The 23,652-nt window shown below is 55.1% G+C and overlaps 24 non-coding genes across 24 annotated transcripts; all 24 read right to left on the bottom strand.

Annotated features, from left to right (window-relative positions):
- Positions 1-767: 767 nt before the first annotated feature.
- LOC126125541 (5S ribosomal RNA) lies at positions 768-886 on the bottom strand. The gene has a single exon (XR_007526575.1). It is a non-coding gene; the product is annotated as a 5S ribosomal RNA (ribosomal RNA).
- Positions 887-1,737: 851 nt separating this feature from the next.
- On the bottom strand, positions 1,738-1,856 carry LOC126125476 (5S ribosomal RNA). Its single transcript, XR_007526516.1, has one exon. It is a non-coding gene; the product is annotated as a 5S ribosomal RNA (ribosomal RNA).
- Positions 1,857-2,703: 847 nt separating this feature from the next.
- On the bottom strand, positions 2,704-2,822 carry LOC126125468 (5S ribosomal RNA). The gene has a single exon (XR_007526508.1). It is a non-coding gene; the product is annotated as a 5S ribosomal RNA (ribosomal RNA).
- Positions 2,823-3,674: 852 nt separating this feature from the next.
- Positions 3,675-3,793, bottom strand: LOC126125542 (5S ribosomal RNA). The gene has a single exon (XR_007526576.1). It is a non-coding gene; the product is annotated as a 5S ribosomal RNA (ribosomal RNA).
- An 847-nt stretch (positions 3,794-4,640) lies between these two features.
- On the bottom strand, positions 4,641-4,759 carry LOC126125469 (5S ribosomal RNA). Its single transcript, XR_007526509.1, has one exon. It is a non-coding gene; the product is annotated as a 5S ribosomal RNA (ribosomal RNA).
- Positions 4,760-5,608: 849 nt separating this feature from the next.
- On the bottom strand, positions 5,609-5,727 carry LOC126125543 (5S ribosomal RNA). The gene has a single exon (XR_007526577.1). It is a non-coding gene; the product is annotated as a 5S ribosomal RNA (ribosomal RNA).
- An 854-nt stretch (positions 5,728-6,581) lies between these two features.
- LOC126125492 (5S ribosomal RNA) lies at positions 6,582-6,700 on the bottom strand. Its single transcript, XR_007526530.1, has one exon. It is a non-coding gene; the product is annotated as a 5S ribosomal RNA (ribosomal RNA).
- An 847-nt stretch (positions 6,701-7,547) lies between these two features.
- LOC126125470 (5S ribosomal RNA) lies at positions 7,548-7,666 on the bottom strand. Its single transcript, XR_007526510.1, has one exon. It is a non-coding gene; the product is annotated as a 5S ribosomal RNA (ribosomal RNA).
- Positions 7,667-8,515: 849 nt separating this feature from the next.
- On the bottom strand, positions 8,516-8,634 carry LOC126125545 (5S ribosomal RNA). The gene has a single exon (XR_007526578.1). It is a non-coding gene; the product is annotated as a 5S ribosomal RNA (ribosomal RNA).
- Positions 8,635-9,488: 854 nt separating this feature from the next.
- LOC126125493 (5S ribosomal RNA) lies at positions 9,489-9,607 on the bottom strand. The gene has a single exon (XR_007526531.1). It is a non-coding gene; the product is annotated as a 5S ribosomal RNA (ribosomal RNA).
- An 847-nt stretch (positions 9,608-10,454) lies between these two features.
- On the bottom strand, positions 10,455-10,573 carry LOC126125472 (5S ribosomal RNA). The gene has a single exon (XR_007526512.1). It is a non-coding gene; the product is annotated as a 5S ribosomal RNA (ribosomal RNA).
- Positions 10,574-11,422: 849 nt separating this feature from the next.
- Positions 11,423-11,541, bottom strand: LOC126125546 (5S ribosomal RNA). Its single transcript, XR_007526579.1, has one exon. It is a non-coding gene; the product is annotated as a 5S ribosomal RNA (ribosomal RNA).
- Positions 11,542-12,396: 855 nt separating this feature from the next.
- On the bottom strand, positions 12,397-12,515 carry LOC126125494 (5S ribosomal RNA). The gene has a single exon (XR_007526532.1). It is a non-coding gene; the product is annotated as a 5S ribosomal RNA (ribosomal RNA).
- Positions 12,516-13,361: 846 nt separating this feature from the next.
- Positions 13,362-13,480, bottom strand: LOC126125548 (5S ribosomal RNA). The gene has a single exon (XR_007526581.1). It is a non-coding gene; the product is annotated as a 5S ribosomal RNA (ribosomal RNA).
- An 846-nt stretch (positions 13,481-14,326) lies between these two features.
- Positions 14,327-14,445, bottom strand: LOC126125549 (5S ribosomal RNA). Its single transcript, XR_007526582.1, has one exon. It is a non-coding gene; the product is annotated as a 5S ribosomal RNA (ribosomal RNA).
- An 851-nt stretch (positions 14,446-15,296) lies between these two features.
- Positions 15,297-15,415, bottom strand: LOC126125550 (5S ribosomal RNA). The gene has a single exon (XR_007526583.1). It is a non-coding gene; the product is annotated as a 5S ribosomal RNA (ribosomal RNA).
- Positions 15,416-16,267: 852 nt separating this feature from the next.
- On the bottom strand, positions 16,268-16,386 carry LOC126125551 (5S ribosomal RNA). The gene has a single exon (XR_007526584.1). It is a non-coding gene; the product is annotated as a 5S ribosomal RNA (ribosomal RNA).
- Positions 16,387-17,232: 846 nt separating this feature from the next.
- Positions 17,233-17,351, bottom strand: LOC126125552 (5S ribosomal RNA). Its single transcript, XR_007526585.1, has one exon. It is a non-coding gene; the product is annotated as a 5S ribosomal RNA (ribosomal RNA).
- Positions 17,352-18,202: 851 nt separating this feature from the next.
- Positions 18,203-18,321, bottom strand: LOC126125553 (5S ribosomal RNA). The gene has a single exon (XR_007526586.1). It is a non-coding gene; the product is annotated as a 5S ribosomal RNA (ribosomal RNA).
- Positions 18,322-19,168: 847 nt separating this feature from the next.
- LOC126125473 (5S ribosomal RNA) lies at positions 19,169-19,287 on the bottom strand. The gene has a single exon (XR_007526513.1). It is a non-coding gene; the product is annotated as a 5S ribosomal RNA (ribosomal RNA).
- An 849-nt stretch (positions 19,288-20,136) lies between these two features.
- On the bottom strand, positions 20,137-20,255 carry LOC126125554 (5S ribosomal RNA). Its single transcript, XR_007526587.1, has one exon. It is a non-coding gene; the product is annotated as a 5S ribosomal RNA (ribosomal RNA).
- An 854-nt stretch (positions 20,256-21,109) lies between these two features.
- LOC126125496 (5S ribosomal RNA) lies at positions 21,110-21,228 on the bottom strand. The gene has a single exon (XR_007526534.1). It is a non-coding gene; the product is annotated as a 5S ribosomal RNA (ribosomal RNA).
- An 846-nt stretch (positions 21,229-22,074) lies between these two features.
- On the bottom strand, positions 22,075-22,193 carry LOC126125556 (5S ribosomal RNA). Its single transcript, XR_007526588.1, has one exon. It is a non-coding gene; the product is annotated as a 5S ribosomal RNA (ribosomal RNA).
- Positions 22,194-23,042: 849 nt separating this feature from the next.
- LOC126125557 (5S ribosomal RNA) lies at positions 23,043-23,161 on the bottom strand. The gene has a single exon (XR_007526589.1). It is a non-coding gene; the product is annotated as a 5S ribosomal RNA (ribosomal RNA).
- Between the last annotated feature and the right edge of the window lie 491 nt (positions 23,162-23,652).

The following is a 23,652-nucleotide window of genomic DNA, read 5'->3' on the forward strand; positions in this document are numbered from 1 at the left end:
AAAGCGCTTCCTTCCGCAACCGCCAGTTCCTCGAGGACGGCGCGGGGAGGCACGCCCGGCGTCCCAGCAGACTGACGGCCGAATTGGCGGGCGCACCGCCGCGTGTGTTAGACGCACTGCTGCTCGTTGCACCCCCTGTCATTCGCTGGGCGCGTGCAGCCTTCGACACTAGCGGAGGACGCATCTTGTCCCTGGTGTTCAGCGGAGGGCCTGTGCGGGGTGTGGCAGTGTCGTGCTGGAGGGCCCACTGGTAGCGATGTGGGCTACCTCGCCTCGCCACGCCTCGCCTCGCCTCGCCTCACACCAGGTGTCTGCGTAGTTTGCAGTGCATTCGCACCATTCCTATCCCTGTCCCTGTCCCCGTCCCGACTTGTCCCGACTTTGCTCGACTGCCGCTCGCTGCCGCTCGGGTCGTGGTCCATATGACAGCGCAAGCACGACAAACGTCTGCGGGACGAGACGAGACGAGACGAGACGAGACGACTAAGGAATAAATTCGTGGTTACAAATCAAATTTGGAACTCTACACTCCTACACGACAATAGGCGGTGACGTATTTCAGAAATCACCTGCCGATTCGTAGTGTTTTGTCGTTTTCAAAGTCTTCTTGGCAAACTTGGTTAGCACATTCTCCCTCAAACTGAGTTAATTACTGCATTTTCGTTCCATTACAGTAGTTTAAAAGGCATAAGGAAGCATCTTTGTCACAACAGAAAGGTAGTTTGAAAATTGGGCTGGCGACATAACAAAAAAAAAAACAGTAAGGGAGCCAACAGCACCCGGGTTTCCCAGGCGGTCACCCATCCAAGTACTAGCCGGGCCCGATGATGCTTAACTTCGGTGATCGGACGAGAACCGGTGTATTCATCATGGTATGGCCGTTGGCGCTCATCTAATGTAGGAGCACGGCAGAATTCGCGTTCGGCTTTTCTCCCAACACACAAAATGTTAGTTTTCGGCCGCATTTGACGAAAGCGCTTCCTTCCGCAACCGCCAGTTCCTCGAGGACGGCGCGGGGAGGCACGCCCGGCGTCCCAGCAGACTGACGGCCGAATTGGCGGGCGCACCGCCGCGTGTGTGAGACGCACTGCTGCTCGTTGCACCCCCTGTCATTCGCTGGGCGCGTGCAGCTTTCGACACTAGCGGAGGACGCATCTTGTCCCTGGTGTTCAGCGGAGGGCCTGTGCGGGGTGTGGCAGTGTCGTGCTGGAGGGTCCACTGGTAGCGATGTGGGCTTCCTCGCCTCGCCACGCTTCGCCTCGCCTCGCCTCACACCAGGTGTCTGCGTAGTTTGCAGTGCATTCGCACCATTCCTATCCCTGTCCCTGTCCCCGTCCCGACTTGTCCCGACTTTGCTCGACTGCCGCTCGCTGCCGCTCGGGTCGTGGTCCATATGACAGCGCAAGCACGACAAACGTCTGCGGGACGAGACGAGACGAGACGAGACGAGACGACTAAGGAATAAATTCGTGGTTACAAATCAAATTTGGAACTCTACACTCCTACACGACAATAGGCGGTGACGTATTTCAGAAATCACCTGCCGATTCGTACTGTTTTGTCGTTTTCAAAGTCTTCTTGGCAAACTTGGTTAGCACATTCTCCCTCAAACTGAGTTAATTACTGCATTTTCGTTCCATTACAGTAGTTTAAAAGGCATAAGGAAGCATCTTTGTCACAACAGAAAGGTAGTTTGAAAATTGGGCTGGCGACATAACAAAAAAAAAACAGTAAGGGAGCCAACAGCACCCGGGTTTCCCAGGCGGTCACCCATCCAAGTACTAGCCGGGCCCGATGATGCTTAACTTCGGTGATCGGACGAGTACCGGTGTATTCATCATGGTATGGCCGTTGGCGCTCATCTAATGTAGGAGCACGGCAGAATTCGCGTTCGGCTTTTCTCCCAACACACAAAATGTTAGTTTTCGGCCGCATTTGACGAAAGCGCTTCCTTCCGCAACCGCCAGTTCCTCGAGGACGGCGCGGGGAGGCACGCCCGGCGTCCCAGCAGACTGACGGCCGAATTGGCGGGCGCACCGCCGCGTGTGTTAGACGCACTGCTGCTCGTTGCACCCCCTGTCATTCGCTGGGCGCGTGCAGCCTTCGACACTAGCGGAGGACGCATCTTGTCCCTGGTGTTCAGCGGAGGGCCTGTGCGGGGTGTGGCAGTGTCGTGCTGGAGGGCCCACTGGTAGCGATGTGGGCTACCTCGCCTCGCCACGCCTCGCCTCGCCTCGCCTCACACCAGGTGTCTGCGTAGTTTGCAGTGCATTCGCACCATTCCTATCCCTGTCCCTGTCCCCGTCCCGACTTGTCCCGACTTTGCTCGACTGCCGCTCGCTGCCGCTCGGGTCGTGGTCCATATGACAGCGCAAGCACGACAAACGTCTGCGGGACGAGACGAGACGAGACGAGACGACTAAGGAATAAGTTCGTGGTTACAAATCAAATTTGGAACTCAACACACCTACACAACAATAGGCGGTGACGTATTTCAGAAATCACCTGCCGATTCGTAGTGTTTTGTCGTTTTCAAAGTCTTCTTGGCAAACTTGGTTAGCACATTCTCCCTCAAACTGAGTTAATTACTGCATTTTCGTTCCATTACAGTAGTTTAAAAGGCTTAAGGAAGCATCTTTGTCACAACAGAAAGGTAGTTTGAAAATTGGGCTGGCGACATAACAAAAAAAAAAACAGTAAGGGAGCCAACAGCACCCGGCTTTCCCAGGCGGTCACCCATCCAAGTACTAGCCGGGCCCGATGATGCTTAACTTCGGTGATCGGACGAGAACCGGTGTATTCATCATGGTATGGCCGTTGACGCTCATCTAATGTAGGAGCACGGCAGAATTCGCGTTCGGCTTTTCTCCCAACACACAAAATGTTAGTTTTCGGCCGCATTTGACGAAAGCGCTTCCTTCCGCAACCGCCAGTTCCTCGAGGACGGCGCGGGGAGGCACGCCCGGCGTCCCAGCAGAGTGACGGCCGAATTGGCGGGCGCACCGCCGCGTGTGTTAGACGCACTGCTGCTCGTTGCACCCCCTGTCATTCGCTGGGCGCGTGCAGCCTTCGACACTAGCGGAGGACGCATCTTGTCCCTGGTGTTCAGCGGAGGGCCTGTGCGGGGTGTGGCAGTGTCGTGCTGGAGGGCCCACTGGTAGCGATGTGGGCTTCCTCGCCTCGCCACGCCTCGCCTCGCCTCGCCTCACACCAGGTGTCTGCGTAGTTTGCAGTGCATTCGCACCATTCCTATCCCTGTCCCTGTCCCCGTCCCGACTTGTCCCGACTTTGCTCGACTGCCGCTCGCTGCCGCTCGGGTCGTGGTCCATATGACAGCGCAAGCACGACAAACGTCTGCGGGACGAGACGAGACGAGACGAGACGAGACGACTAAGGAATAAATTCGTGGTTACAAATCAAATTTGGAACTCTACACTCCTACACGACAATAGGCGGTGACGTATTTCAGAAATCACCTGCCGATTCGTAGTGTTTTGTCGTTTTCAAAGTCTTCTTGGCAAACTTGGTTAGCACATTCTCCCTCAAACTGAGTTAATTACTGCATTTTCGTTCCATTACAGTAGTTTAAAAGGCATAAGGAAGCATCTTTGTCACAACAGAAAGGTAGTTTGAAAATTGGGCTGGCGACATAACAAAAAAAAAAACAGTAAGGGAGCCAACAGCACCCGGGTTTCCCAGGCGGTCACCCATCCAAGTACTAGCCGGGCCCGATGATGCTTAACTTCGGTGATCGGACGAGAACCGGTGTATTCATCATGGTATGGCCGTTGGCGCTCATCTAATGTAGGAGCACGGCAGAATTCGCGTTCGGCTTTTCTCCCAACACACAAAATGTTAGTTTTCGGCCGCATTTGACGAAAGCGCTTCGTTCCGCAACCGCCAGTTCCTCGAGGACGGCGCGGGGAGGCACGCCCGGCGTCCCAGCAGACTGACGGCCGAATTGGCGGGCGCACCGCCGCGTGTGTTAGACGCACTGCTGCTCGTTGCACCCCCTGTCATTCGCTGGGCGCGTGCAGCCTTCGACACTAGCGGAGGACGCATCTTGTCCCTGGTGTTCAGCGGAGGGCCTGTGCGGGGTGTGGCAGTGTCGTGCTGGAGGGCCCACTGGTAGCGATGTGGGCTACCTCGCCTCGCCACGCCTCGCCTCGCCTCGCCTCACACCAGGTGTCTGCGTAGTTTGCAGTGCATTCGCACCATTCCTATCCCTGTCCCTGTCCCCGTCCCGACTTGTCCCGACTTTGCTCGACTGCCGCTCGCTGCCGCTCGGGTCGTGGTCCATATGACAGCGCAAGCACGACAAACGTCTGCGGGACGAGACGAGACGAGACGAGACGACTAAGGAATAAGTTCGTGGTTACAAATCAAATTTGGATCTCAACACACCTACACAACAATAGGCGGTGACGTATTTCAGAAATCACCTGCCGATTCGTAGTGTTTTGTCGTTTTCAAAGTCTTCTTGGCAAACTTGGTTAGCACATTCTCCCTCAAACTGAGTTAATTACTGCATTTTCGTTCCATTACAGTAGTTTAAAAGGCTTAAGGAAGCATCTTTGTCACAACAGAAAGGTAGTTTGAAAATTGGGCTGGCGACATAACAAAAAAAAAAACAGTAAGGGAGCCAACAGCACCCGGCTTTCCCAGGCGGTCACCCATCCAAGTACTAGCCGGGCCCGATGATGCTTAACTTCGGTGATCGGACGAGAACCGGTGTATTCATCATGGTATGGCCGTTGACGCTCATCTAATGTAGGAGCACGGCAGAATTCGCGTTCGGCTTTTCTCCCAACACACAAAATGTTAGTTTTCGGCCGCATTTGACGAAAGCGCTTCCTTCCGCAACCGCCAGTTCCTCGAGGACGGCGCGGGGAGGCACGCCCGGCGTCCCAGCAGAGTGACGGCCGAATTGGCGGGCGCACCGCCGCGTGTGTTAGACGCACTGCTGCTCGTTGCACCCCCTGTCATTCGCTGGGCGCGTGCAGCCTTCGACACTAGCGGAGGACGCATCTTGTCCCTGGTGTTCAGCGGAGGGCCTGTGCGGGGTGTGGCAGTGTCGTGCTGGAGGGCCCACTGGTAGCGATGTGGGCTTCCTCGCCTCGCCACGCCTCGCCTCGCCTCGCCTCACACCAGGTGTCTGCGTAGTTTGCAGTGCATTCGCACCATTCCTATCCCTGTCCCTGTCCCCGTCCCGACTTGTCCCGACTTTGCTCGACTGCCGCTCGCTGCCGCTCGGGTCGTGGTCCATATGACAGCGCAAGCACGACAAACGTCTGCGGGACGAGACGAGACGAGACGAGACGACTAAGGAATAAGTTCGTGGTTACAAATCAAATTTGGAACTCAACACACCTACACAACAATAGGCGGTGACGTATTTCAGAAATCACCTGCCGATTCGTAGTGTTTTGTCGTTTTCAAAGTCTTCTTGGCAAACTTGGTTAGCACATTCTCCCTCAAACTGAGTTAATTACTGCATTTTCGTTCCATTACAGTAGTTTAAAAGGCTTAAGGAAGCATCTTTGTCACAACAGAAAGGTAGTTTGAAAATTGGGCTGGCGACATAACAAAAAAAAGAAAACAGTAAGGGAGCCAACAGCACCCGGGTTTCCCAGGCGGTCACCCATCCAAGTACTAGCCGGGCCCGATGATGCTTAACTTCGGTGATCGGACGAGAACCGGTGTATTCATCATGGTATGGCCGTTGGCGCTCATCTAATGTAGGAGCACGGCAGAATTCGCGTTCGGCTTTTCTCCCAACACACAAAATGTTAGTTTTCGGCCGCATTTGACGAAAGCGCTTCCTTCCGCAACCGATAGTTCCTCGAGGACGGCGCGGGGAGGCACGCCCGGCGTCCCAGCAGAGTGACGGCCGAATTGGCGGGCGCACCGCCGCGTGTGTGAGACGCACTGCTGCTCGTTGCACCCCCTGTCATTCGCTGGGCGCGTGCAGCCTTCGACACTAGCGGAGGACGCATCTTGTCCCTGGTGTTCAGCGGAGGGCCTGTGCGGAGTGTGGCAGTGTCGTGCTGGAGGGCCCACTGGTAGCGATGTGGGCTTCCTCGCCTCGCCACGCTTCGCCTCGCCTCGCCTCACACCAGGTGTCTGCGTAGTTTGCAGTGCATTCGCACCATTCCTATCCCTGTCCCTGTCCCCTTCCCGACTTGTCCCGACTTTGCTCGACTGCCGCTCGCTGCCGCTCGGGTCGTGGTCCATATGACAGCGCAAGCACGACAAACGTCTGCGGGACGAGACGAGACGAGACGAGACGAGACGACTAAGGAATAAATTCGTGGTTACAAATCAAATTTGGAACTCTACACTCCTACACAACAATAGGCGGTGACGTATTTCAGAAATCACCTGCCGATTCGTACTGTTTTGTCGTTTTCAAAGTCTTCTTGGCAAACTTGGTTAGCACATTCTCCCTCAAACTGAGTTAATTACTGCATTTTCGTACCATTACAGTAGTTTAAAAGGCTTAAAGAAGCATCTTTGTCACAACAGAAAGGTAGTTTGAAAATTGGGGTGGCGACATAACAAAAAAAAAAAAACAGGAAGGGAGCCAGCAGCACCTGGGTTTCCCAGGCGGTCACCCATCCAAGTACTAGCCGGGCCCGATGATGCTTAACTTCGGTGATCGGACGAGAACCGGTGTATTCATCATGGTATGGCCGTTGACGCTCATCTAATGTAGGAGCACGGCAGAATTCGCGTTCGGCTTTTCTCCCAACACACAAAATGTTAGTTTTCGGCCGCATTTGACGAAAGCGCTTCCTTCCGCAACCGCCAGTTCCTCGAGGACGGCGCGGGGAGGCACGCCCGGCGTCCCAGCAGAGTGACGGCCGAATTGGCGGGCGCACCGCCGCGTGTGTTAGACGCACTGGTGCTCGTTGCACCCCCTGTCATTCGCTGGGCGCGTGCAGCCTTCGACACTAGCGGAGGACGCATCTTGTCCCTGGTGTTCAGCGGAGGGCCTGTGCGGGGTGTGGCAGTGTCGTGCTGGAGGGCCCACTGGTAGCGATGTGGGCTTCCTCGCCTCGCCACGCCTCGCCCCGCCTCGCCTCACACCAGGTGTCTGCGTAGTTTGCAGTGCATTCGCACCATTCCTATCCCTGTCCCTGTCCCCGTCCCGACTTGTCCCGACTTTGCTCGACTGCCGCTCGCTGCCGCTCGGGTCGTGGTCCATATGACAGCGCAAGCACGACAAACGTCTGCGGGACGAGACGAGACGAGACGAGACGACTAAGGAATAAGTTCGTGGTTACAAATCAAATTTGGAACTCAACACACCTACACAACAATAGGCGGTGACGTATTTCAGAAATCACCTGCCGATTCGTAGTGTTTTGTCGTTTTCAAAGTCTTCTTGGCAAACTTGGTTAGCACATTCTCCCTCAAACTGAGTTAATTACTGCATTTTCGTTCCATTACAGTAGTTTAAAAGGCTTAAGGAAGCATCTTTGTCACAACAGAAAGGTAGTTTGAAAATTGGGCTGGCGACATAACAAAAAAAAAAACAGTAAGGGAGCCAACAGCACCCGGCTTTCCCAGGCGGTCACCCATCCAAGTACTAGCCGGGCCCGATGATGCTTAACTTCGGTGATCGGACGAGAACCGGTGTATTCATCATGGTATGGCCGTTGACGCTCATCTAATGTAGGAGCACGGCAGAATTCGCGTTCGGCTTTTCTCCCAACACACAAAATGTTAGTTTTCGGCCGCATTTGACGAAAGCGCTTCCTTCCGCAACCGCCAGTTCCTCGAGGACGGCGCGGGGAGGCACGCCCGGCGTCCCAGCAGAGTGACGGCCGAATTGGCGGGCGCACCGCCGCGTGTGTTAGACGCACTGCTGCTCGTTGCACCCCCTGTCATTCGCTGGGCGCGTGCAGCCTTCGACACTAGCGGAGGACGCATCTTGTCCCTGGTGTTCAGCGGAGGGCCTGTGCGGGGTGTGGCAGTGTCGTGCTGGAGGGCCCACTGGTAGCGATGTGGGCTTCCTCGCCTCGCCACGCCTCGCCTCGCCTCGCCTCACACCAGGTGTCTGCGTAGTTTGCAGTGCATTCGCACCATTCCTATCCCTGTCCCTGTCCCCGTCCCGACTTGTCCCGACTTTGCTCGACTGCCGCTCGCTGCCGCTCGGGTCGTGGTCCATATGACAGCGCAAGCACGACAAACGTCTGCGGGACGAGACGAGACGAGACGAGACGACTAAGGAATAAGTTCGTGGTTACAAATCAAATTTGGAACTCAACACACCTACACAACAATAGGCGGTGACGTATTTCAGAAATCACCTGCCGATTCGTAGTGTTTTGTCGTTTTCAAAGTCTTCTTGGCAAACTTGGTTAGCACATTCTCCCTCAAACTGAGTTAATTACTGCATTTTCGTTCCATTACAGTAGTTTAAAAGGCTTAAGGAAGCATCTTTGTCACAACAGAAAGGTAGTTTGAAAATTGGGCTGGCGACATAACAAAAAAAAGAAAACAGTAAGGGAGCCAACAGCACCCGGGTTTCCCAGGCGGTCACCCATCCAAGTACTAGCCGGGCCCGATGATGCTTAACTTCGGTGATCGGACGAGAACCGGTGTATTCATCATGGTATGGCCGTTGGCGCTCATCTAATGTAGGAGCACGGCAGAATTCGCGTTCGGCTTTTCTCCCAACACACAAAATGTTAGTTTTCGGCCGCATTTGACGAAAGCGCTTCCTTCCGCAACCGATAGTTCCTCGAGGACGGCGCGGGGAGGCACGCCCGGCGTCCCAGCAGAGTGACGGCCGAATTGGCGGGCGCACCGCCGCGTGTGTGAGACGCACTGCTGCTCGTTGCACCCCCTGTCATTCGCTGGGCGCGTGCAGCCTTCGACACTAGCGGAGGACGCATCTTGTCCCTGGTGTTCAGCGGAGGGCCTGTGCGGAGTGTGGCAGTGTCGTGCTGGAGGGCCCACTGGTAGCGATGTGGGCTTCCTCGCCTCGCCACGCTTCGCCTCGCCTCGCCTCACACCAGGTGTCTGCGTAGTTTGCAGTGCATTCGCACCATTCCTATCCCTGTCCCTGTCCCCTTCCCGACTTGTCCCGACTTTGCTCGACTGCCGCTCGCTGCCGCTCGGGTCGTGGTCCATATGACAGCGCAAGCACGACAAACGTCTGCGGGACGAGACGAGACGAGACGAGACGAGACGACTAAGGAATAAATTCGTGGTTACAAATCAAATTTGGAACTCTACACTCCTACACAACAATAGGCGGTGACGTATTTCAGAAATCACCTGCCGATTCGTACTGTTTTGTCGTTTTCAAAGTCTTCTTGGCAAACTTGGTTAGCACATTCTCCCTCAAACTGAGTTAATTACTGCATTTTCGTACCATTACAGTAGTTTAAAAGGCTTAAAGAAGCATCTTTGTCACAACAGAAAGGTAGTTTGAAAATTGGGGTGGCGACATAACAAAAAAAAAAAAACAGGAAGGGAGCCAGCAGCACCTGGGTTTCCCAGGCGGTCACCCATCCAAGTACTAGCCGGGCCCGATGATGCTTAACTTCGGTGATCGGACGAGAACCGGTGTATTCATCATGGTATGGCCGTTGACGCTCATCTAATGTAGGAGCACGGCAGAATTCGCGTTCGGCTTTTCTCCCAACACACAAAATGTTAGTTTTCGGCCGCATTTGACGAAAGCGCTTCCTTCCGCAACCGCCAGTTCCTCGAGGACGGCGCGGGGAGGCACGCCCGGCGTCCCAGCAGAGTGACGGCCGAATTGGCGGGCGCACCGCCGCGTGTGTTAGACGCACTGGTGCTCGTTGCACCCCCTGTCATTCGCTGGGCGCGTGCAGCCTTCGACACTAGCGGAGGACGCATCTTGTCCCTGGTGTTCAGCGGAGGGCCTGTGCGGGGTGTGGCAGTGTCGTGCTGGAGGGCCCACTGGTAGCGATGTGGGCTTCCTCGCCTCGCCACGCCTCGCCTCGCCTCGCCTCACACCAGGTGTCTGCGTAGTTTGCAGTGCATTCGCACCATTCCTATCCCTGTCCCTGTCCCCGTCCCGACTTGTCCCGACTTTGCTCGACTGCCGCTCGCTGCCGCTCGGGTCGTGGTCCATATGACAGCGCAAGCACGACAAACGTCTGCGGGACGAGACGAGACGAGACGAGACGACTAAGGAATAAGTTCGTGGTTACAAATCAAATTTGGAACTCAACACACCTACACAACAATAGGCGGTGACGTATTTCAGAAATCACCTGCCGATTCGTAGTGTTTTGTCGTTTTCAAAGTCTTCTTGGCAAACTTGGTTAGCACATTCTCCCTCAAACTGAGTTAATTACTGCATTTTCGTTCCATTACAGTAGTTTAAAAGGCTTAAGGAAGCATCTTTGTCACAACAGAAAGGTAGTTTGAAAATTGGGCTGGCGACATAACAAAAAAAAAAACAGTAAGGGAGCCAACAGCACCCGGCTTTCCCAGGCGGTCACCCATCCAAGTACTAGCCGGGCCCGATGATGCTTAACTTCGGTGATCGGACGAGAACCGGTGTATTCATCATGGTATGGCCGTTGACGCTCATCTAATGTAGGAGCACGGCAGAATTCGCGTTCGGCTTTTCTCCCAACACACAAAATGTTAGTTTTCGGCCGCATTTGACGAAAGCGCTTCCTTCCGCAACCGCCAGTTCCTCGAGGACGGCGCGGGGAGGCACGCCCGGCGTCCCAGCAGAGTGACGGCCGAATTGGCGGGCGCACCGCCGCGTGTGTTAGACGCACTGCTGCTCGTTGCACCCCCTGTCATTCGCTGGGCGCGTGCAGCCTTCGACACTAGCGGAGGACGCATCTTGTCCCTGGTGTTCAGCGGAGGGCCTGTGCGGGGTGTGGCAGTGTCGTGCTGGAGGGCCCACTGGTAGCGATGTGGGCTTCCTCGCCTCGCCACGCCTCGCCTCGCCTCGCCTCACACCAGGTGTCTGCGTAGTTTGCAGTGCATTCGCACCATTCCTATCCCTGTCCCTGTCCCCGTCCCGACTTGTCCCGACTTTGCTCGACTGCCGCTCGCTGCCGCTCGGGTCGTGGTCCATATGACAGCGCAAGCACGACAAACGTCTGCGGGACGAGACGAGACGAGACGAGACGACTAAGGAATAAGTTCGTGGTTACAAATCAAATTTGGAACTCAACACACCTACACAACAATAGGCGGTGACGTATTTCAGAAATCACCTGCCGATTCGTAGTGTTTTGTCGTTTTCAAAGTCTTCTTGGCAAACTTGGTTAGCACATTCTCCCTCAAACTGAGTTAATTACTGCATTTTCGTTCCATTACAGTAGTTTAAAAGGCTTAAGGAAGCATCTTTGTCACAACAGAAAGGTAGTTTGAAAATTGGGCTGGCGACATAACAAAAAAAAGAAAACAGTAAGGGAGCCAACAGCACCCGGGTTTCCCAGGCGGTCACCCATCCAAGTACTAGCCGGGCCCGATGATGCTTAACTTCGGTGATCGGACGAGAACCGGTGTATTCATCATGGTATGGCCGTTGGCGCTCATCTAATGTAGGAGCACGGCAGAATTCGCGTTCGGCTTTTCTCCCAACACACAAAATGTTAGTTTTCGGCCGCATTTGACGAAAGCGCTTCCTTCCGCAACCGATAGTTCCTCGAGGACGGCGCGGGGAGGCACGCCCGGCGTCCCAGCAGAGTGACGGCCGAATTGGCGGGCGCACCGCCGCGTGTGTGAGACGCACTGCTGCTCGTTGCACCCCCTGTCATTCGCTGGGCGCGTGCAGCCTTCGACACTAGCGGAGGACGCATCTTGTCCCTGGTGTTCAGCGGAGGGCCTGTGCGGAGTGTGGCAGTGTCGTGCTGGAGGGCCCACTGGTAGCGATGTGGGCTTCCTCGCCTCGCCACGCTTCGCCTCGCCTCGCCTCACACCAGGTGTCTGCGTAGTTTGCAGTGCATTCGCACCATTCCTATCCCTGTCCCTGTCCCCTTCCCGACTTGTCCCGACTTTGCTCGACTGCCGCTCGCTGCCGCTCGGGTCGTGGTCCATATGACAGCGCAAGCACGACAAACGTCTGCGGGACGAGACGAGACGAGACGAGACGAGACGACTAAGGAATAAATTCGTGGTTACAAATCAAATTTGGAACTCTACACTCCTACACAACAATAGGCGGTGACGTATTTCAGAAATCACCTGCCGATTCGTACTGTTTTGTCGTTTTCAAAGTCTTCTTGGCAAACTTGGTTAGCACATTCTCCCTCAAACTGAGTTAATTACTGCATTTTCGTACCATTACAGTAGTTTAAAAGGCTTAAAGAAGCATCTTTGTCACAACAGAAAGGTAGTTTGAAAATTGGGGTGGCGACATAACAAAAAAAAAAAAAACAGGAAGGGAGCCAGCAGCACCTGGGTTTCCCAGGCGGTCACCCATCCAAGTACTAGCCGGGCCCGATGATGCTTAACTTCGGTGATCGGACGAGAACCGGTGTATTCATCATGGTATGGCCGTTGACGCTCATCTAATGTAGGAGCACGGCAGAATTCGCGTTCGGCTTTTCTCCCAACACACAAAATGTTAGTTTTCGGCCGCATTTGACGAAAGCGCTTCCTTCCGCAACCGCCAGTTCCTCGAGGACGGCGCGGGGAGGCACGCCCGGCGTCCCAGCAGAGTGACGGCCGAATTGGCGGGCGCACCGCCGCGTGTGTTAGACGCACTGGTGCTCGTTGCACCCCCTGTCATTCGCTGGGCGCGTGCAGCCTTCGACACTAGCGGAGGACGCATCTTGTCCCTGGTGTTCAGCGGAGGGCCTGTGCGGGGTGTGGCAGTGTCGTGCTGGAGGGCCCACTGGTAGCGATGTGGGCTTCCTCGCCTCGCCACGCCTCGCCTCGCCTCGCCTCACACCAGGTGTCTGCGTAGTTTGCAGTGCATTCGCACCATTCCTATCCCTGTCCCTGTCCCCGTCCCGACTTGTCCCGACTTTGCTCGACTGCCGCTCGCTGCCGCTCGGGTCGTGGTCCATATGACAGCGCAAGCACGACAAACGTCTGCGGGACGAGACGAGACGAGACGAGACGACTAAGGAATAAGTTCGTGGTTACAAATCAAATTTGGAACTCAACACACCTACACAACAATAGGCGGTGACGTATTTCAGAAATCACCTGCCGATTCGTAGTGTTTTGTCGTTTTCAAAGTCTTCTTGGCAAACTTGGTTAGCACATTCTCCCTCAAACTGAGTTAATTACTGCATTTTCGTTCCATTACAGTAGTTTAAAAGGCTTAAGGAAGCATCTTTGTCACAACAGAAAGGTAGTTTGAAAATTGGGCTGGCGACATAACAAAAAAAAAACAGTAAGGGAGCCAACAGCACCCGGGTTTCCCAGGCGGTCACCCATCCAAGTACTAGCCGGGCCCGATGATGCTTAACTTCGGTGATCGGACGAGAACCGGTGTATTCATCATGGTATGGCCGTTGGCGCTCATCTAATGTAGGAGCACGGCAGAATTCGCGTTCGGCTTTTCTCCCAACACACAAAATGTTAGTTTTCGGCCGCATTTGACGAAAGCGCTTCCTTCCGCAACCGCCAGTTCCTCGAGGACGGCGCGGGGAGGCACGCCCGGCGTCCCAGCAGAGTGACGGCCGAATTGGCGGGCGCACCGCCGCGTGTGTGAGACGCACTGCTGCTCGTTGCACCCCCTGTCATTCGCTGGGCGCGTGCAGCCTTCGACACTAGCGGAGGACGCATCTTGTCCCTGGTGTTCAGCGGAGGGCCTGTGCGGGGTGTGGCAGTGTCGTGCTGGAGGGCCCACTGGTAGCGATGTGGGCTTCCTCGCCTCGCCACGCCTCGCCTCGCCTCGCCTCACACCAGGTGTCTGCGTAGTTTGCAGTGCATTCGCACCATTCCTATCCCTGTCCCTGTCCCCGTCCCGACTTGTCCCGACTTTGCTCGACTGCCGCTCGCTGCCGCTCGGGTCGTGGTCCATATGACAGCGCAAGCACGACAAACGTCTGCGGGACGAGACGAGACGAGACGAGACGACTAAGGAATAAGTTCGTGGTTACAAATCAAATTTGGAACTCAACACACCTACACAACAATAGGCGGTGACGTATTTCAGAAATCACCTGCCGATTCGTAGTGTTTTGTCGTTTTCAAAGTCTTCTTGGCAAACTTGGTTAGCACATTCTCCCTCAAACTGAGTTAATTACTGCATTTTCGTTCCATTACAGTAGTTTAAAAGGCTTAAGGAAGCATCTTTGTCACAACAGAAAGGTAGTTTGAAAATTGGGCTGGTGACATAACAAAAAAAAAACAGTAAGGGAGCCAACAGCACCCGGGTTTCCCAGGCGGTCACCCATCCAAGTACTAGCCGGGCCCGATGATGCTTAACTTCGGTGATCGGACGAGAACCGGTGTATTCATCATGGTATGGCCGTTGGCGCTCATCTAATGTAGGAGCACGGCAGAATTCGCGTTCGGCTTTTCTCCCAACACACAAAATTTTAGTTTTCGGCCGCATTTGACGAAAGCGCTTCCTTCCGCAACCGCCAGTTCCTCGAGGACGGCGCGGGGAGGCACGCCCGGCGTCCCAGCAGAGTGACGGCCGAATTGGCGGGCGCACCGCCGTGTGTGTGAGACGCACTGGTGCTCGTTGCACCCCCTGTCATTCGCTGGGCGCGTGCAGCCTTCGACACTAGCGGAGGACGCATCTTGTCCCTGGTGTTCAGCGGAGGGCCTGTGCGGGGTGTGGCAGTGTCGTGCTGGAGGGCCCACTGGTAGCGATGTGGGCTTCCTCGCCTCGCCACGCCTCGCCTCGCCTCGCCTCACACCAGGTGTCTGCGTAGTTTGCAGTGCATTCGCACCATTCCTATCCCTGTCCCTGTCCCCGTCCCGACTTGTCCCGACTTTGCTCGACTGCCGCTCGCTGCCGCTCGGGTCGTGGTCCATATGACAGCGCAAGCACGACAAACGTCTGCGGGACGAGACGAGACGAGACGAGACGACTAAGGAATAAGTTCGTGGTTACAAATCAAATTTGGAACTCAACACACCTACACAACAATAGGCGGTGACGTATTTCAGAAATCACCTGCCGATTCGTAGTGTTTTGTCGTTTTCAAAGTCTTCTTGGCAAACTTGGTTAGCACATTCTCCCTCAAACTGAGTTAATTACTGCATTTTCGTTCCATTACAGTAGTTTAAAAGGCTTAAGGAAGCATCTTTGTCACAACAGAAAGGTAGTTTGAAAATTGGGCTGGCGGCATAACAAAAAAAAAAAAAAACAGTAAGGGAGCCAACAGCACCCGGGTTTCCCAGGCGGTCACCCATCCAAGTACTAGCCGGGCCCGATGATGCTTAACTTCGGTGATCGGACGAGAACCGGTGTATTCATCATGGTATGGCCGTTGGCGCTCATCTAATGTAGGAGCACGGCAGAATTCGCGTTCGGCTTTTCTCCCAACACACAAAATGTTAGTTTTCGGCCGCATTTGACGAAAGCGCTTCCTTCCGCAACCGCCAGTTCCTCGAGGACGGCGCGGGGAGGCACGCCCGGCGTCCCAGCAGAGTGACGGCCGAATTGGCGGGCGCACCGCCGCGTGTGTGAGACGCACTGCTGCTCGTTGCACCCCCTGTCATTCGCTGGGCGCGTGCAGCCTTCGACACTAGCGGAGGACGCATCTTGTCCCTGGTGTTCAGCGGAGGGCCTGTGCGGGGTGTGGCAGTGTCGTGCTGGAGGGCCCACTGGTAGCGATGTGGGCTTCCTCGCCTCGCCACGCCTCGCCTCGCCTCGCCTCACACCAGGTGTCTGCGTAGTTTGCAGTGCATTCGCACCATTCCTATCCCTGTCCCTGTCCCCGTCCCGACTTGTCCCGACTTTGCTCGACTGCCGCTCGCTGCCGCTCGGGTCGTGGTCCATATGACAGCGCAAGCACGACAAACGTCTGCGGGACGAGACGAGACGAGACGAGACGACTAAGGAATAAGTTCGTGGTTACAAATCAAATTTGGAACTCAACACACCTACACAACAATAGGCGGTGACGTATTTCAGAAATCACCTGCCGATTCGTAGTGTTTTGTCGTTTTCAAAGTCTTCTTGGCAAACTTGGTTAGCACATTCTCCCTCAAACTGAGTTAATTACTGCATTTTCGTTCCATTACAGTAGTTTAAAAGGCTTAAGGAAGCATCTTTGTCACAACAGAAAGGTAGTTTGAAAATTGGGCTGGCGACATAACAAAAAAAAAAAAAAAACAGGAAGGGAGCCAACAGCACCCGGGTTTCCCAGGCGGTCACCCATCCAAGTACTAGCCGGGCCCGATGATGCTTAACTTCGGTGATCGGACGAGAACCGGTGTATTCATCATGGTATGGCCGTTGGCGCTCATCTAATGTAGGAGCACGGCAGAATTCGCGTTCGGCTTTTCTCCCAACACACAAAATGTTAGTTTTCGGCCGCATTTGACGAAAGCGCTTCCTTCCGCAACCGCCAGTTCCTCGAGGACGGCGCGGGGAGGCACGCCCGGCGTCCCAGCAGAGTGACGGCCGAATTGGCGGGCGCACCGCCGCGTGTGTGAGACGCACTGCTGCTCGTTGCACCCCCTGTCATTCGCTGGGCGCGTGCAGCCTTCGACACTAGCGGAGGACGCATCTTGTCCCTGGTGTTCAGCGGAGGGCCTGTGCGGGGTGTGGCAGTGTCGTGCTGGAGGGCCCACTGGTAGCGATGTGGGCTTCCTCGCCTCGCCACGCCTCGCCTCGCCTCGCCTCACACCAGGTGTCTGCGTAGTTTGCAGTGCATTCGCACCATTCCTATCCCTGTCCCTGTCCCCGTCCCGACTTGTCCCGACTTTGCTCGACTGCCGCTCGCTGCCGCTCGGGTCGTGGTCCATATGACAGCGCAAGCACGACAAACGTCTGCGGGACGAGACGAGACGAGACGAGACGACTAAGGAATAAGTTCGTGGTTACAAATCAAATTTGGAACTCAACACACCTACACAACAATAGGCGGTGACGTATTTCAGAAATCACCTGCCGATTCGTAGTGTTTTGTCGTTTTCAAAGTCTTCTTGGCAAACTTGGTTAGCACATTCTCCCTCAAACTGAGTTAATTACTGCATTTTCGTTCCATTACAGTAGTTTAAAAGGCTTAAGGAAGCATCTTTGTCACAACAGAAAGGTAGTTTGAAAATTGGGCTGGTGACATAACAAAAAAAAAACAGTAAGGGAGCCAACAGCACCCGGGTTTCCCAGGCGGTCACCCATCCAAGTACTAGCCGGGCCCGATGATGCTTAACTTCGGTGATCGGACGAGAACCGGTGTATTCATCATGGTATGGCCGTTGGCGCTCATCTAATGTAGGAGCACGGCAGAATTCGCGTTCGGCTTTTCTCCCAACACACAAAATTTTAGTTTTCGGCCGCATTTGACGAAAGCGCTTCCTTCCGCAACCGCCAGTTCCTCGAGGACGGCGCGGGGAGGCACGCCCGGCGTCCCAGAAGAGTGACGGCCGAATTGGCGGGCGCACCGCCGTGTGTGTGAGACGCACTGGTGCTCGTTGCACCCCCTGTCATTCGCTGGGCGCGTGCAGCCTTCGACACTAGCGGAGGACGCATCTTGTCCCTGGTGTTCAGCGGAGGGCCTGTGCGGGGTGTGGCAGTGTCGTGCTGGAGGGCCCACTGGTAGCGATGTGGGCTTCCTCGCCTCGCCACGCCTCGCCTCGCCTCGCCTCACACCAGGTGTCTGCGTAGTTTGCAGTGCATTCGCACCATTCCTATCCCTGTCCCTGTCCCCGTCCCGACTTGTCCCGACTTTGCTCGACTGCCGCTCGCTGCCGCTCGGGTCGTGGTCCATATGACAGCGCAAGCACGACAAACGTCTGCGGGACGAGACGAGACGAGACGAGACGACTAAGGAATAAGTTCGTGGTTACAAATCAAATTTGGAACTCAACACACCTACACAACAATAGGCGGTGACGTATTTCAGAAATCACCTGCCGATTCGTAGTGTTTTGTCGTTTTCAAAGTCTTCTTGGCAAACTTGGTTAGCACATTCTCCCTCAAACTGAGTTAATTACTGCATTTTCGTTCCATTACAGTAGTTTAAAAGGCTTAAGGAAGCATCTTTGTCACAACAGAAAGGTAGTTTGAAAATTGGGCTGGCGGCATAACAAAAAAAAAAAAAAACAGTAAGGGAGCCAACAGCACCCGGGTTTCCCAGGCGGTCACCCATCCAAGTACTAGCCGGGCCCGATGATGCTTAACTTCGGTGATCGGACGAGAACCGGTGTATTCATCATGGTATGGCCGTTGGCGCTCATCTAATGTAGGAGCACGGCAGAATTCGCGTTCGGCTTTTCTCCCAACACACAAAATGTTAGTTTTCGGCCGCATTTGACGAAAGCGCTTCCTTCCGCAACCGCCAGTTCCTCGAGGACGGCGCGGGGAGGCACGCCCGGCGTCCCAGCAGAGTGACGGCCGAATTGGCGGGCGCACCGCCGCGTGTGTTAGACGCACTGGTGCTCGTTGCACCCCCTGTCATTCGCTGGGCGCGTGCAGCCTTCGACACTAGCGGAGGACGCATCTTGTCCCTGGTGTTCAGCGGAGGGCCTGTGCGGGGTGTGGCAGTGTCGTGCTGGAGGGCCCACTGGTAGCGATGTGGGCTTCCTCGCCTCGCCACGCCTCGCCTCGCCTCGCCTCACACCAGGTGTCTGCGTAGTTTGCAGTGCATTCGCACCATTCCTATCCCTGTCCCTGTCCCCGTCCCGACTTGTCCCGACTTTGCTCGACTGCCGCTCGCTGCCGCTCGGGTCGTGGTCCATATGACAGCGCAAGCACGACAAACGTCTGCGGGACGAGACGAGACGAGACGAGACGACTAAGGAATAAGTTCGTGGTTACAAATCAAATTTGGAACTCAACACACCTACACAACAATAGGCGGTGACGTATTTCAGAAATCACCTGCCGATTCGTAGTGTTTTGTCGTTTTCAAAGTCTTCTTGGCAAACTTGGTTAGCACATTCTCCCTCAAACTGAGTTAATTACTGCATTTTCGTTCCATTACAGTAGTTTAAAAGGCTTAAGGAAGCATCTTTGTCACAACAGAAAGGTAGTTTGAAAATTGGGCTGGCGACATAACAAAAAAAAAAACAGTAAGGGAGCCAACAGCACCCGGCTTTCCCAGGCGGTCACCCATCCAAGTACTAGCCGGGCCCGATGATGCTTAACTTCGGTGATCGGACGAGAACCGGTGTATTCATCATGGTATGGCCGTTGACGCTCATCTAATGTAGGAGCACGGCAGAATTCGCGTTCGGCTTTTCTCCCAACACACAAAATGTTAGTTTTCGGCCGCATTTGACGAAAGCGCTTCCTTCCGCAACCGCCAGTTCCTCGAGGACGGCGCGGGGAGGCACGCCCGGCGTCCCAGCAGAGTGACGGCCGAATTGGCGGGCGCACCGCCGCGTGTGTTAGACGCACTGCTGCTCGTTGCACCCCCTGTCATTCGCTGGGCGCGTGCAGCCTTCGACACTAGCGGAGGACGCATCTTGTCCCTGGTGTTCAGCGGAGGGCCTGTGCGGGGTGTGGCAGTGTCGTGCTGGAGGGCCCACTGGTAGCGATGTGGGCTTCCTCGCCTCGCCACGCCTCGCCTCGCCTCGCCTCACACCAGGTGTCTGCGTAGTTTGCAGTGCATTCGCACCATTCCTATCCCTGTCCCTGTCCCCGTCCCGACTTGTCCCGACTTTGCTCGACTGCCGCTCGCTGCCGCTCGGGTCGTGGTCCATATGACAGCGCAAGCACGACAAACGTCTGCGGGACGAGACGAGACGAGACGAGACGACTAAGGAATAAGTTCGTGGTTACAAATCAAATTTGGAACTCAACACACCTACACAACAATAGGCGGTGACGTATTTCAGAAATCACCTGCCGATTCGTAGTGTTTTGTCGTTTTCAAAGTCTTCTTGGCAAACTTGGTTAGCACATTCTCCCTCAAACTGAGTTAATTACTGCATTTTCGTTCCATTACAGTAGTTTAAAAGGCTTAAGGAAGCATCTTTGTCACAACAGAAAGGTAGTTTGAAAATTGGGCTGGCGACATAACAAAAAAAAGAAAACAGTAAGGGAGCCAACAGCACCCGGGTTTCCCAGGCGGTCACCCATCCAAGTACTAGCCGGGCCCGATGATGCTTAACTTCGGTGATCGGACGAGAACCGGTGTATTCATCATGGTATGGCCGTTGGCGCTCATCTAATGTAGGAGCACGGCAGAATTCGCGTTCGGCTTTTCTCCCAACACACAAAATGTTAGTTTTCGGCCGCATTTGACGAAAGCGCTTCCTTCCGCAACCGATAGTTCCTCGAGGACGGCGCGGGGAGGCACGCCCGGCGTCCCAGCAGAGTGACGGCCGAATTGGCGGGCGCACCGCCGCGTGTGTGAGACGCACTGCTGCTCGTTGCACCCCCTGTCATTCGCTGGGCGCGTGCAGCCTTCGACACTAGCGGAGGACGCATCTTGTCCCTGGTGTTCAGCGGAGGGCCTGTGCGGAGTGTGGCAGTGTCGTGCTGGAGGGCCCACTGGTAGCGATGTGGGCTTCCTCGCCTCGCCACGCTTCGCCTCGCCTCGCCTCACACCAGGTGTCTGCGTAGTTTGCAGTGCATTCGCACCATTCCTATCCCTGTCCCTGTCCCCTTCCCGACTTGTCCCGACTTTGCTCGACTGCCGCTCGCTGCCGCTCGGGTCGTGGTCCATATGACAGCGCAAGCACGACAAACGTCTGCGGGACGAGACGAGACGAGACGAGACGAGACGACTAAGGAATAAATTCGTGGTTACAAATCAAATTTGGAACTCTACACTCCTACACAACAATAGGCGGTGACGTATTTCAGAAATCACCTGCCGATTCGTACTGTTTTGTCGTTTTCAAAGTCTTCTTGGCAAACTTGGTTAGCACATTCTCCCTCAAACTGAGTTAATTACTGCATTTTCGTACCATTACAGTAGTTTAAAAGGCTTAAAGAAGCATCTTTGTCACAACAGAAAGGTAGTTTGAAAATTGGGGTGGCGACATAACAAAAAAAAAAAAACAGGAAGGGAGCCAGCAGCACCTGGGTTTCCCAGGCGGTCACCCATCCAAGTACTAGCCGGGCCCGATGATGCTTAACTTCGGTGATCGGACGAGAACCGGTGTATTCATCATGGTATGGCCGTTGACGCTCATCTAATGTAGGAGCACGGCAGAATTCGCGTTCGGCTTTTCTCCCAACACACAAAATGTTAGTTTTCGGCCGCATTTGACGAAAGCGCTTCCTTCCGCAACCGCCAGTTCCTCGAGGACGGCGCGGGGAGGCACGCCCGGCGTCCCAGCAGAGTGACGGCCGAATTGGCGGGCGCACCGCCGCGTGTGTTAGACGCACTGGTGCTCGTTGCACCCCCTGTCATTCGCTGGGCGCGTGCAGCCTTCGACACTAGCGGAGGACGCATCTTGTCCCTGGTGTTCAGCGGAGGGCCTGTGCGGGGTGTGGCAGTGTCGTGCTGGAGGGCCCACTGGTAGCGATGTGGGCTTCCTCGCCTCGCCACGCCTCGCCTCGCCTCGCCTCACACCAGGTGTCTGCGTAGTTTGCAGTGCATTCGCACCATTCCTATCCCTGTCCCTGTCCCCGTCCCGACTTGTCCCGACTTTGCTCGACTGCCGCTCGCTGCCGCTCGGGTCGTGGTCCATATGACAGCGCAAGCACGACAAACGTCTGCGGGACGAGACGAGACGAGACGAGACGACTAAGGAATAAGTTCGTGGTTACAAATCAAATTTGGAACTCAACACACCTACACAACAATAGGCGGTGACGTATTTCAGAAATCACCTGCCGATTCGTAGTGTTTTGTCGTTTTCAAAGTCTTCTTGGCAAACTTGGTTAGCACATTCTCCCTCAAACTGAGTTAATTACTGCATTTTCGTTCCATTACAGTAGTTTAAAAGGCTTAAGGAAGCATCTTTGTCACAACAGAAAGGTAGTTTGAAAATTGGGCTGGCGACATAACAAAAAAAAAACAGTAAGGGAGCCAACAGCACCCGGGTTTCCCAGGCGGTCACCCATCCAAGTACTAGCCGGGCCCGATGATGCTTAACTTCGGTGATCGGACGAGAACCGGTGTATTCATCATGGTATGGCCGTTGGCGCTCATCTAATGTAGGAGCACGGCAGAATTCGCGTTCGGCTTTTCTCCCAACACACAAAATGTTAGTTTTCGGCCGCATTTGACGAAAGCGCTTCCTTCCGCAACCGCCAGTTCCTCGAGGACGGCGCGGGGAGGCACGCCCGGCGTCCCAGCAGAGTGACGGCCGAATTGGCGGGCGCACCGCCGCGTGTGTTAGACGCACTGCTGCTCGTTGCACCCCCTGTCATTCGCTGGGCGCGTGCAGCCTTCGACACTAGCGGAGGACGCATCTTGTCCCTGGTGTTCAGCGGAGGGCCTGTGCGGGGTGTGGCAGTGTCGTGCTGGAGGGCCCACTGGTAGCGATGTGGGCTTCCTCGCCTCGCCACGCCTCGCCTCGCCTCGCCTCACACCAGGTGTCTGCGTAGTTTGCAGTGCATTCGCACCATTCCTATCCCTGTCCCTGTCCCCGTCCCGACTTGTCCCGACTTTGCTCGACTGCCGCTCGCTGCCGCTCGGGTCGTGGTCCATATGACAGCGCAAGCACGACAAACGTCTGCGGGACGAGACGAGACGAGACGAGACGACTAAGGAATAAGTTCGTGGTTACAAATCAAATTTGGAACTCAACACACCTACACAACAATAGGCGGTGACGTATTTCAGAAATCACCTGCCGATTCGTAGTGTTTTGTCGTTTTCAAAGTCTTCTTGGCAAACTTGGTTAGCACATTCTCCCTCAAACTGAGTTAATTACTGCATTTTCGTTCCATTACAGTAGTTTAAAAGGCTTAAGGAAGCATCTTTGTCACAACAGAAAGGTAGTTTGAAAATTGGGCTGGCGACATAACAAAAAAAAGAAAACAGTAAGGGAGCCAACAGCACCCGGGTTTCCCAGGCGGTCACCCATCCAAGTACTAGCCGGGCCCGATGATGCTTAACTTCGGTGATCGGACGAGAACCGGTGTATTCATCATGGTATGGCCGTTGGCGCTCATCTAATGTAGGAGCACGGCAGAATTCGCGTTCGGCTTTTCTCCCAACACACAAAATGTTAGTTTTCGGCCGCATTTGACGAAAGCGCTTCCTTCCGCAACCGATAGTTCCTCGAGGACGGCGCGGGGAGGCACGCCCGGCGTCCCAGCAGAGTGACGGCCGAATTGGCGGGCGCACCGCCGCGTGTGTGAGACGCACTGCTGCTCGTTGCACCCCCTGTCATTCGCTGGGCGCGTGCAGCCTTCGACACTAGCGGAGGACGCATCTTGTCCCTGGTGTTCAGCGGAGGGCCTGTGCGGAGTGTGGCAGTGTCGTGCTGGAGGGCCCACTGGTAGCGATGTGGGCTTCCTCGCCTCGCCACGCTTCGCCTCGCCTCGCCTCACACCAGGTGTCTGCGTAGTTTGCAGTGCATTCGCACCATTCCTATCCCTGTCCCTGTCCCCTTCCCGACTTGTCCCGACTTTGCTCGACTGCCGCTCGCTGCCGC

The sequence above is a fragment of the Schistocerca cancellata genome, unplaced genomic scaffold (assembly GCF_023864275.1).
Source record: "Schistocerca cancellata isolate TAMUIC-IGC-003103 unplaced genomic scaffold, iqSchCanc2.1 HiC_scaffold_435, whole genome shotgun sequence".
NCBI lineage: Eukaryota > Metazoa > Arthropoda > Insecta > Orthoptera > Acrididae > Schistocerca > Schistocerca cancellata.